An 11,095-nucleotide genomic window follows, 5' to 3' on the forward strand; every position below is an offset into this window, starting at 1 on the left:
TCAGGTTTTACCCCATATCTGGCTCTAGTTTTTTTTTTTTTATTAATAAGACCTTTTAAGATCTGTGTTGCAGGGAAGTGGCTTAACTGCTCCTTGAACCCAAAGAATCTTCAGATAAAGAAGTCTGTAACAATGTAGTATTCTTTGATGATGCTCCCTTGTCTATTGCTTGGCTGTATATAAGCACTGGGTAGAATAAACTGGATACAACAGTATTCAGTGACAGTCCTCCTAAATCTATCCTATGTCTTTGTCTTTCTTGTACATCTCTGTTTTTTCTATCTGTCTCTTCTTAATCCACACTCCGCTACTCAAGTATTGTTTGACAGGTTGGCTGGTCCTGACAAGAGTCTGAGAAATATAAAGGTCTGATGACATAAAGGCTTGCATTATATGGGTCTAAAAGTTCCAAATAAGGTCATAAATTTTAATTTCTGTTCCTAGTTTATATCTGTCTCTACAGGTTTGCACTTTGCTGACAGACACATCCAGGCATCAATTGTTAATGACAACCTGCTCCATGTGACTATGAGCCCTGAACTTCATGAAAGCTGATATAAACTAATCCAACTGATGCAAATGCTGTTTCTTCAGCTGGTCAATGAACCAGAGGTTTCTAAATTGCCTCCTTACCTTTGATTAACATTCTAGCCTTCCAAGGTCCTGAAAATAATGTGCCAATGTCAGCAGGAAGTAATTACAGAAGCCCTTGTTCCACCTCCTCCCTTGGAATGTTACATCAAAAGGTAATTTCTTGTCATATGGAACCTGAGATAAAATAATTACTGATGCTTAGTCATGGAGCAGTGGTGGTCACCTTTAATCCTGGCACTCAGGAGGCAGAGCCAGGCAGATTTCTGTGAGTTCAAGGACAGCCTGATCTTCAGAGCAATATTCAAGAGAGGCACAAAAACAGAAAAGAGAAACCCTGTCTTGAAAAACCAATAATAATAATAATAATAATAATAATAATAGTTACAGATGCTCATTCTCATTTTCAAGTTCCTTCTCAATAAGGAAGTCTGTCAGCCATCAAAGGCTTTTTACCCTTCTGCTTCTGTTAATTGCTGTTGGCTCTTGCATCACTGATGCCTTAACTCAATGATAATTCCTGTCTGGGTACCACTAAAATGATGATGCAAAAATCCCAATGTCAGCCCTTGGACCAAACCCATGACAAGCTTGCAGATCACCACAACCAAATAAGGGGAGGCTCATTTTGCCACTGGTAATGGGAAAATGGTCGCTGTTTAGAACAATGTCTGCATGGCTATTCCCAACTCTGCAACCTCACTTAGATGCCAATGGGATCCAGCTTCCCGATCCCACTAGAAGATACCTGATGAGCTATACTTCTGGCTTAAACCCCCTATGTTAATGTTAAGATTTTAAATCACACAAAAGGTTTTTGCATCCTGGTCCAATGAGTCTCCATGATAGTCTCCTACCCTGATAATGAAGTTTTTTTTTTTTAACAATTAGAAATATCTCCAAGATTTGAGATCATGCACTATTCAAGGGAGGAATCAGAGGACCAAGCAGATGCTCTGACAGGCTGATCAATCTTCTCTCAGAGATGAGACCTCAATTTCAGTTTCCTGAGACTGGGCAGGCAGTTTCTGAGGAGAATACATGAACAAAGGACAATTAATTACTAGTGCCTCTAACGACAAAGACAAGGGAGACAGGACACACCAGGCCTGGGTCACTGAGCTAGCCCCTATGGTCAGTGCATACTAGGCCAGCCATCCTTGACAGAAGATCATTGACAAAGCCTAGAACTTGTCCAGGCCTGTACCAAAATGGAAAACTACAGCTTGATCAACAAATAACTAGCCCTGGCAAATTAAAAGTTACTAATATGATTGCCACTAGCATAAGTTAATCATATCTAAGATGAGCTGACTTCCTTGGACACTCACCTTCAGCTGTGATTGAAAGGAGCACATACATCTCTCTCACAGTATTTGTCATCATGCCTTTACATGGGATGGCAGGCCCCAGCTTCCTGTAAACTTTCTTGAGATAATAAGCATTCTTGCTGATTGCATACATGGATGGTGGGCTTATATGGGACTTCTCCAGGATGCTAACAGAGCTACATCCCCAGCAGATGTTTGTTTATTGTGATGGCAGGGATGGAACTAGTGCTCTTACCATGCCAAGTGAGGACCATATCATTGAGTGATTTCAGCCTGACCTTCTTTTTTGTAACCTCTGACAATGTATGCATGCTACCTGGTTTGCTTAACACAGCCATGTCCACAGGGTGGCAGTGTATTCATGGAGTCTTCCACTGTTAGACAAAGTCCAAGATGGCTATAAGCTCAGATTGTTGGAAATAGTGAGAACATCGTGTATGTGTCTTTGATCACACTTATTTTCTAGCCAGCATGGTGGCACATATCTGCCATCCATGCACTTGAGAGGCAGGAGAATCTCCTGAAACCAGGAGTGTGAGGTCAGCAGGGGCAACACAGTCAGGCACTGCATCCATGTCTAGCTGAAGTGATAAATCATGCATGCAGACATCCCCAGCCATGGGAGGAAAGCCATATGGCACACTAGAAACCCAGAGAGACCCAGGCTGCTCTGATGGGGCATTTGTGCCTGAAGAGGCAGGGCAAAGATGGCAGCAGAAGGTACTGGTTTGAATTGAGGGGCAGGACTCGGGAGTATTCAGATGTACTGAGGGTTAGGGTTTGAAAGACCCAGCAGCAAACCAGTGTGACTCAGCCTGGAGTGACCATTTAAGGAGAAATGGGCTCTGAGTCCTGGGCCAATGCTGCCAATGGCCCCATGATCTATGCTGCTGGTGGCTGTTGGATTCAGGGTCAGTGCCAAGATGGGTTCTCCTATAATCAGAAAGTTCAACACAGTATGTGAAGCACAGCAAAGGACCATAGGAGAACAGGCAATGAGAGCAGAGATATTACAGTGCTTATATGAAGCACAGCTGGGAAGTAGTGTGCAGGTGAAAGGTAGCAGCAAGCAGTGTCTGTGGTGCTGGGGCAGCCCAAGAGATCCTGGAGCCCAGGAGCCATGCAGGGGTTAAGCATAATGGGGCTGTAGAGTCTCCCTGGGCAGGGAGTCCTTATTTTTCCAAGACAGTCTCCATTCTTATGAAGACCAAAAGGCTGAGTCTAGGAGATGAGGGAAAATAGGAATGAGGGAGGGACTGCAGAGTTGGGGGAAGAACGCAACCATGAGTGAAGCAGGGACATTGAAGGGCCATGGGTGAGGCTGTGCTATAGTTGGGTCTTGCTGGCCTCATGCTGGGCCAGTCCAGATGGTGGCAGGAAGGGATAGTTTATTCTCTGCTGATTTAAAGAATAAGAAGTCAGGAAAATGAAGATCTCAGCAGTCAGCCAAGTTTTCCTAGGGATACACTAGCTGGTTTTATGTCAGGTTGACAAAAGTTAGAGTCACGACAGAGGAAGCAAGCCAGTATGCAGCACCCCTCTATGGACTCTGTATCAGGTCCTGCTTCCTTGCCTGTTTGATTTCCTGTCCTGACTTCCTTCAGTGATAAACAGTGATATAGATGTATAGGCCAAAACCCTTTTTCTCCCAAATATGCTTTTTGCTTATTGTGTTTCATCAATGTGATGTGATGGTGAGATACCATGGAATCATACGTGAAAGTCAGAGTATAGCTCTTGGGAGTTGTTTCTCTCCTTCCACGTGCATCCTAGGGGTTGAACTGAAGATGTTAGGTTTGATGGCACAAAGAAGCCATCCCAATCAAGCCCTCTACCTACTGAGCCTACTCAGTGACCCTAGCTTTCACTTTCCATGGTGTTTCTTTTACTTGATGTTTGCTTCTCCTGCAAGCACCTGCATACAAGAGACGTTCTATCAATGTCTTGTAAACACTAAGTATCCTTTAAAGGTTACTACATGCAGTAGCTGCCCTGTGCATACCTGGGGAGAATGAAGGAGCCAGTCTGCAGGTAACAGAAGGGTTGATGCTTTTCCTGTCATTGAGCATGAAGAGCCAGTGGCCCTAGCTCTCCATTGTGTGGTCCTGGTCATGTTCTGTGTTTTCATGATGCAGTATTCATGTTCTAGGACAAACACTGTGTTGAGTCCAGATTCCGGCAACACGAGAGGAAAACAAAGAACGTAATGGAGTCCTTTACTCCTGAAGCCACTGTGAGTGAGTGGGGGTGGAGGATACATGGACAGCCACAGCCACATCCAGAAGGACACCATTTGAACCTTGACCAAGTACCTGTGGCCTCCCAGTTTGGGCATAGTCATGAGTCTCAGCATTAGGCAGTCTCCATGATGTGTGCTGGCATCTCATTTGTGGGCCCTGTGGTTTTGGGGGCCTCTATTCTGTTAAGTCTGTCCTCCAGCACCATCCCTGCAGTAACTCAGGAGGCTCCTTAGTGATGGGCACTGACAGTGGGCATTTGGTGGAGGTCACAAGCACATCTAGCATGGGAGATTTTGCTATTCCAACCAGAATGGTTTAAAATGTACAACTTTGGTGATGTTCATTTCTGGAATTTCCTGTATAATATTTTCAGCTCCAATGCTTAGTGAGAATAGGAAACACATATTTAGGTTAGGGAGTGTCCTGGAGAGATCAGTCAGCTGCAAGTGTATTCCTGTGGTGACAACTCACCCCTAGAGCATAGGCTTTCTTGTTGTCTGGCAAAGTCAGTGCTCACTGCTGAGCACAGGCAAGGTCATCCCCTGATCAAATCTTGGTTTATGATAATCCAAATGTTATGTTTGCCTCTGCCTAGACTGTGCCTTGGGGAGGGTAGTGTTATTACTGGATGTCCGCCTTGAGGAAAATCATTTTCACATCATTCAGCAGACAGCTTCCCCAAGCTGATTATCTTTGCTTCTATTCTTGTTGCTGATGCTGCCTTGAAGGCTTGGCTGGCAGGAGTTTTGGGTCTGGTGCATCAACAGAACCCTGCAGCTGAGTTTCCTCCAGGCCCCAGCTGGTGGCCTCTAGATCTGACTGGAGTCTTGAGTGTCTATATTATCATGATAATGCCTGCAGCTTTCTCCTGAGGCTGAGTGGATTTCAGATGGTGTGGCCTAGGGAGGTGTCCTCTGACTGGTTGAGGATTCTTGGAGGATCTTATCTCCATGTCCTGAGTAAAGCCACTTCCAGTTGAGCAGCACTTCCGATAATGAGGCACTGAACACCTGGATCTGAAATTCAGTGTTCTTGAACTCCAGATTTCAGGTTTCGGATTAAGGGTGCTCAGCCTGTTTTGTATTTGCATTTCTCCCAGAAGCTGCCTCATAGAGACCCATATTTTGCTGCAACCAAACCTACCCAGTGGTTATTCAAACTGCCACACCATTTCCCATTTTCCTCAGGCACACTGGGGCAGTCCTCTTGGTCAGGTGCTCCAGTTTCTCCTCTAATTTCAATTGCCACATCAGTTGATTGTGGGCATTGCCCTCTACTCATTGCTTGTCTTCTGTGTGTGTGTGTGTGTGTGTGTGTGTGTGTGTGTGTGTGTGTGTGACAGGTGAGACCATGCCAGATTGTACAACCCTATGTGCAAACATGGATACCAGAGAGAAATAACATGTATCTTCATTTTGTGACAGGGTTTCACTGAACTACATGCTCTCAGGATGCTTTTATGTCTTTCATCTCTTGCTGGGCTTAGAGGCTTCCATGACATTCCAGGATTTGTTTTTATGTAGGTGCTGAGGATTTAGACTCAGGTCCTCAAGATTGCAGAGTGACTGCTCAAACCCTCCGAGTGTCTCCACAGCTCCCCTTATTGGTCATTATATTCTCATATCATTGCTGACTTTTCTGTTCAAATATTTTCTAAGTTGGACATTTTCTCACTACTGTCTGGGGGTTTATTTACAGCCATTTGCCAGCATCTGCAACCAGCAGTTGTTTCTTGATGAGCACAATTTCCTGATTTGCTTTCAAAAAGACCAATATTCCATTATGCAGTTTTCTTTTTCTTTTCCAGACAGGGTCTTTCAACATAGTCCTTACAGGCATGGAACTCAGAGTTCCACCTGCTTCTTTCTGCCTGAAGGCTGGGATTAAGGACTTGGGCTACCACATCCAACCCTGTTTGTTGGTCATGTGTGTTCACAGACTTGTGGAGATGTAACCCAGGCCATCCATATTCTACATGAGAGTGCAAAACCTTCCCATTGGTTGATTTTGTAGAATCATGAGTCAGTGTCAAGGGTGTGCTGATGTTGAGGGTCATCAAGACCCTGAACACCATGTCCTGCCTTACCATGTGGCTATTCTGCAGTTTCATAAAAGGCTTCATGCATTATATTTAGGGGTGGTATCTGGTTACAAAACATGGCATTTTCATTCTGAAATTATTAAGGATATGCTTTGGAAACATTTATTTTTACGTATTTAATTTTTGGTTTGGTTTGGCTTTTTTCAAGACAGAGTAAGCTGTAAGTATCCCTGACTGTACTGGAATTGGACTGTAGACCAGGCTGCAAACTCAGAGATCAGTCTGCTTTTGCCTCTTGAGCTGGAATTAAAGGCATGTGCCACCATCACCTGGCTGAAACATTTTAATTAGCATTGATTGTGCAAATACTGAGTTTTGTGGTGACATTTTAACACATGACATTTTTATTTTATTAGGGACAGGGTTCAAGTCAACATGTCCATAGAGCTGTCAGAGGACAACTTATGGAAATTGGTTCTCACCCTCCACCACACTGGCCCTGCAGATCCAGGATTGGGGGCCAAGCACCTCTACCCACACACTGAGCCATCTCACCAGCCCAAATTTTTGTTTGTACCTTTTCATGATAAAGTTGAATATAGGACTCACACATGCTAGGAAAGCTCTCATTCAGCCAACCCTCCATTTTTTGAGACTGCCTTATGGTGACAGTTTCTTTTCTTTCTTTCCTTCTCCGACAGAAGCAGTCTGTCACATGATCCATTGAACTCCCAGCAGATCTGACAGCTCAGACATCCTGTTCCTCCTCCATGGAAGGCAATGCACCCCCACTCACCATGGCATGGTTTATGGTCTACCTCATGGTTCCCTATATCTTAATTAGAGGAGAACCCTTGAAAAAACTCATAAACTACTTTCCACTGGTGCTCCTGATTTCTAGGCTTGCCCAAGTTGCTCAATAGCTTGTCTCTAACAGGGCCTCAGGACAGTAGCAGCTCCTCTACTAGATGAGCAGAGATCAAATGACTAAGGCAGCACAGGGCTTCACAGCTCTGGATTCTACCCTAGGGAGAGACAGGGCTCTAGTCTGGGACATACATATTTTAGTAGAAACTATTCCAGTCTCTCAGAGCACATTCTTTTCCTCTTCCAAGTGGTGTGTATTCCATTACACAGACACTGGCCAGTGCAGCCTACCATTTCCTTCATAGCTCAGAAATCCTGCAGCCAAACTTAAATCACATTAAACAGTAAGTGCTGTTAAAAGAAAAGGAGACCATGAATTAAAAAACAATGAAGTATCTATGAAAAGGCTTAGAAGTAGAATACCACAATGCAAATGATGTAAAGTATCCCCAAAAATTATTTTTAAAAATTGAAACAGGCTACATGGCCATGTGCTTCCGAGACTAGGGGTTTGTGTTAGAGCACACCAAGTATTAGCCACACATTTTCTCTCAGGTTGTTCATGTTAAATCTATAAAATAATAATTCTTTTAGGCAGGGCTACACCATATTATCCAGTTCTATTTGGGTCAAACTAGTGTAACTACTGTAGTTTGGTTTTGTGATAAGTTCAGTTCATTATCCACATTCTCAATTCCCTGATCTGTGGATGCAAATGGCCAGTCAGAACAATTAATAATCATCTAAAATACATAAAATTGATTACCTCACTACTTATTTCTAATGTGAGCTACAGTCAAAGGCAGAGACCTTTCATTTTCCTTCTTGCCCATCCCTTTCTGTAAGGACAGTACACCTGCTTTATAGTTGGTCAGTGAACTCAATTCTTACACAGGCCCCTCTTCATTTGTAAGTTTGCAATAAAATCAAGAGAAGTTGGAGGACACTCATTTACCAGTCTATTTTTTCTTCTCAATGACCAGTTTAGGTCCAGTCTTGAAGCAGTTTGCAGAACTTTCTTTCCCCTACTGGGCAGCAGAAGAAGTATTAGGTGTTCAAAGCAATTGTCAACTGCATAGTATGAGGCAAGCCTAAGCAACAGGAGACATTGCTCTAAACAGAAATAAATAATCAACTCACTTGAGAAAAATGGAAAGAAATTCTTAATGATCTGAGTACAATGTGGAACAGAAACAAATAAGAGATGAGAGCAGTGATGCATTTAAACAAAACCAAATCTTAACAGTGAAACAAAATTTGTCTTTTTTAAAAAAAAATAGAATTGAAAAAACACATGGGTCTACTGATGTTCAAAAAGAGAACACCATTCTCTGTCAGAGGGAATGGTATTAATAAGATATCATATCACCATGGCCCTATGTGCAAAGTTAGCTCCTGAGACCTGTGACCTGGCACACACAGCTACAGCTAATGGAAATAACTGTGACAAGCAGGATTGAAAATATCTGCATAGGATAATTTTTTGTTCAAAATTCAATATTCATGGGCTCAAGCTAACCTTCTTAAGTTGTCCACCAAAATCTAGCCTGCCTTCACTCACATGACATGGATCAATACATGCTGGGGAATTACAAAATCACCGATCCTGCCACAATCAGGTCCTATTTCATAGTGGTGACTTCTGCAGCTGTTTGCCTACCCTGTTTCCCTCAGCAGAGTAAACAATAAATTATTCTTTCTATTCTAGTCTCCAAGCACACAAAAATCCTTTTCCTGTTACTCAAATGGGCAGTTGACTACATAACCCAAATTTTTAATTTAAAATCTCAGTGGTAATTGAGTTCTTCAATCTAAAATTGTAGTTAGTTCAATCATAAGGACAACACAGTGAAATTGATTGTGCTCATGGCTGCCTGATCCAACATAAGAAAGTTTGTCTCAGAATTTTTTTTTCTACAAGGCTGGAGGTACTGCTCTTAGAGAATATGCCTCCCCAGTGATAAATTTTTCCACACACCTAAAGTTTAATGAACAAAAATACCTTAAATAACAACATGCATCAAGTGGTGGTTAATGTCAGAAGAGAAGTCAGTCTGGCACAGATTTTGCATGCCACATGTGCTGTCATGTTTAAGTTTCTCTTAAGTCTTACCTGAGGTAGCATATTGAACAATTTAAATAGGGCCAGGAGAATGCAAGTTTAGCCACTTAGGCAGATGGAGACTTATAGAGCAAAATTATCTTTTATATCATGCAGTATGATCTAAATATAAATATATCATGATGTATAATTTAAAAGAGAAATAGATCATAATGTATACCCTAAAAGATGCATTTAAAGAATGTATCAATGCCACAATTTTCACACAAAGGACATAGAACACAAATACAAAAACCAGCATGGGAAAGTCACCTATTCATACTGTGAATGGTAGTCTCAAATGAACAGTTATTCTGAGCTATTCCAACCTGAGAATAAGGCTTCTTTTGCTTACAAGTAAGCTGGCACAGAAGACCACAAATTCTTCTATGAAGGACCAGAACAAGTTCATTTTAACTAAGCCCTGACTGCTGCCCAACTCAAGGCTGTGACATTACTGTATAGAATACCATTTTTCTTTTGGTTTTTCTGTAGCTCCACTGGCCCTCCTGGAACTCACTCTATAGACCAGGCTTGCCTTGAACACAGATATTCACCTGCCTTTGTCTTTTGGGTGCTGGGATTAAGGGCACACACTACTAGAACCTGGCTTTTAAGAATTGCATTTTTTATGTTTTTTAGTTTTTCAAAACAAGTTTCTCTTTGTAGCCTTGGCTGTCCTAGAACTCACTTTGTAGACCATGCTGGCCTTGATCTCACAGTGCCTTCCTCTGCCTTCCAATTTCTGGGATTAAATTTGTGCATCACCACCTTCCAACAAGAATTTCATTTTTTAAACTTTGTTTTAACTATATGGGTATTTACCTGCTTGTGTCTGTGTGCAGTACCTGCCGAGACCAAAAGATGAAATCAGAGCCCTTGCAACTGGAGTTATAAGCAACCATGGTTTCCAGCGTATGGAGGTAGCTCACTCCCACAGCTGAGTGACTATTGAGTACAGTCCATGCCAGCTTGTCCTCAGGTACACCTCTGACATTTAAACTTTGGGCTTTTACACCCAAAGGTCGATCCTTAAAAATTCGTCAAAACTCCACAGCTCTTGGTAGATGCCTGATTGTCTTAGCCTTAGACAGACTTCAGTTCAAGTCTCAGGATCTTCTCATAACCTGGATGTCTTCTAAAGTCACCACCATTCAGAGCTCCAAACTGAATGTTTTGCAGGCATCAGAGAAGCAGAAAATGATCCCATTCAGACAAGTCAGACTTTACGCCTGCAAGTTCCTTTTCTCTCCTTACAGGAGGTATAAACTCAAGAAGGGGAACACCTGACATGTGAGTTTCTGTGCTCCAATTGCTGCCTATTTACTACATTGGAGATAATCTCACTGTTGTGGCTTGGATTAAATGGTCAACCATCTTTTAAAGACTTTTATTGTCAGTTCCTCTCCTCTTTGTATTCTTTGTATTTTCCACTCATTTTGTGGAGATTTGGGTTTAGAAAACTCTTGGATCAGTTCTCCCACTGCCCCTGCAGTTCATGTGGTGGCAGCTAAGACAGTGCAGCACCATGACAGGTTCAACGTCACACATTCCTCCTACCCAGTGACACCACAATCATTGCCCAAGAGAAAGAGTGGTGAAGTCAGAGCCCAAGTCATGCTCGGTGAGACTGTTATCCAAGCCTGCCTCTGCCAAGGTGGATGCAACACTGCAAAAGGCCATGGGAAAGGATAAAGGATCACACAGAAGAGTGCAAACAAAAGGGAAGAGGAAAATAAAGGCAACAGGCTAAAATGGCTGACCAACAACTACAGATCTGCCAGCAGAAAATGGAGATACTGAAAAACAGAGTCAAGTCTCTGAAGTAAAAGAGAAAAAAGCCAAGTCTGACTAACCATCCATCGTGACTGTCAGTATCCCAGCCTCGCTACTTGTACAATCCAATGGAACATTTTAACCAACT

General features: G+C 42.6%; 1 long non-coding RNA gene across 1 annotated transcript in view; it reads left to right on the forward strand.

Moving 5' to 3' along the window:
* LOC131901060 (uncharacterized) overlaps nucleotides 1–6,971 on the forward strand; it is a 42,787-nt gene extending 35,816 nt beyond the window's left edge. Inside the window, exon 3 of the long non-coding RNA XR_009376317.1 lies at nucleotides 6,905–6,971. This is a non-coding gene — a long non-coding RNA (uncharacterized LOC131901060). The remainder of the gene's footprint in view (nucleotides 1–6,904) is intronic.
* The last annotated feature ends 4,124 nt before the right edge of the window (nucleotides 6,972–11,095 follow it).

The sequence above is a fragment of the Peromyscus eremicus genome, unplaced genomic scaffold, assembly GCF_949786415.1.
Source record: "Peromyscus eremicus unplaced genomic scaffold, PerEre_H2_v1 PerEre#2#chrX_unloc_2, whole genome shotgun sequence".
Classification (NCBI taxonomy): domain Eukaryota; kingdom Metazoa; phylum Chordata; class Mammalia; order Rodentia; family Cricetidae; genus Peromyscus; species Peromyscus eremicus.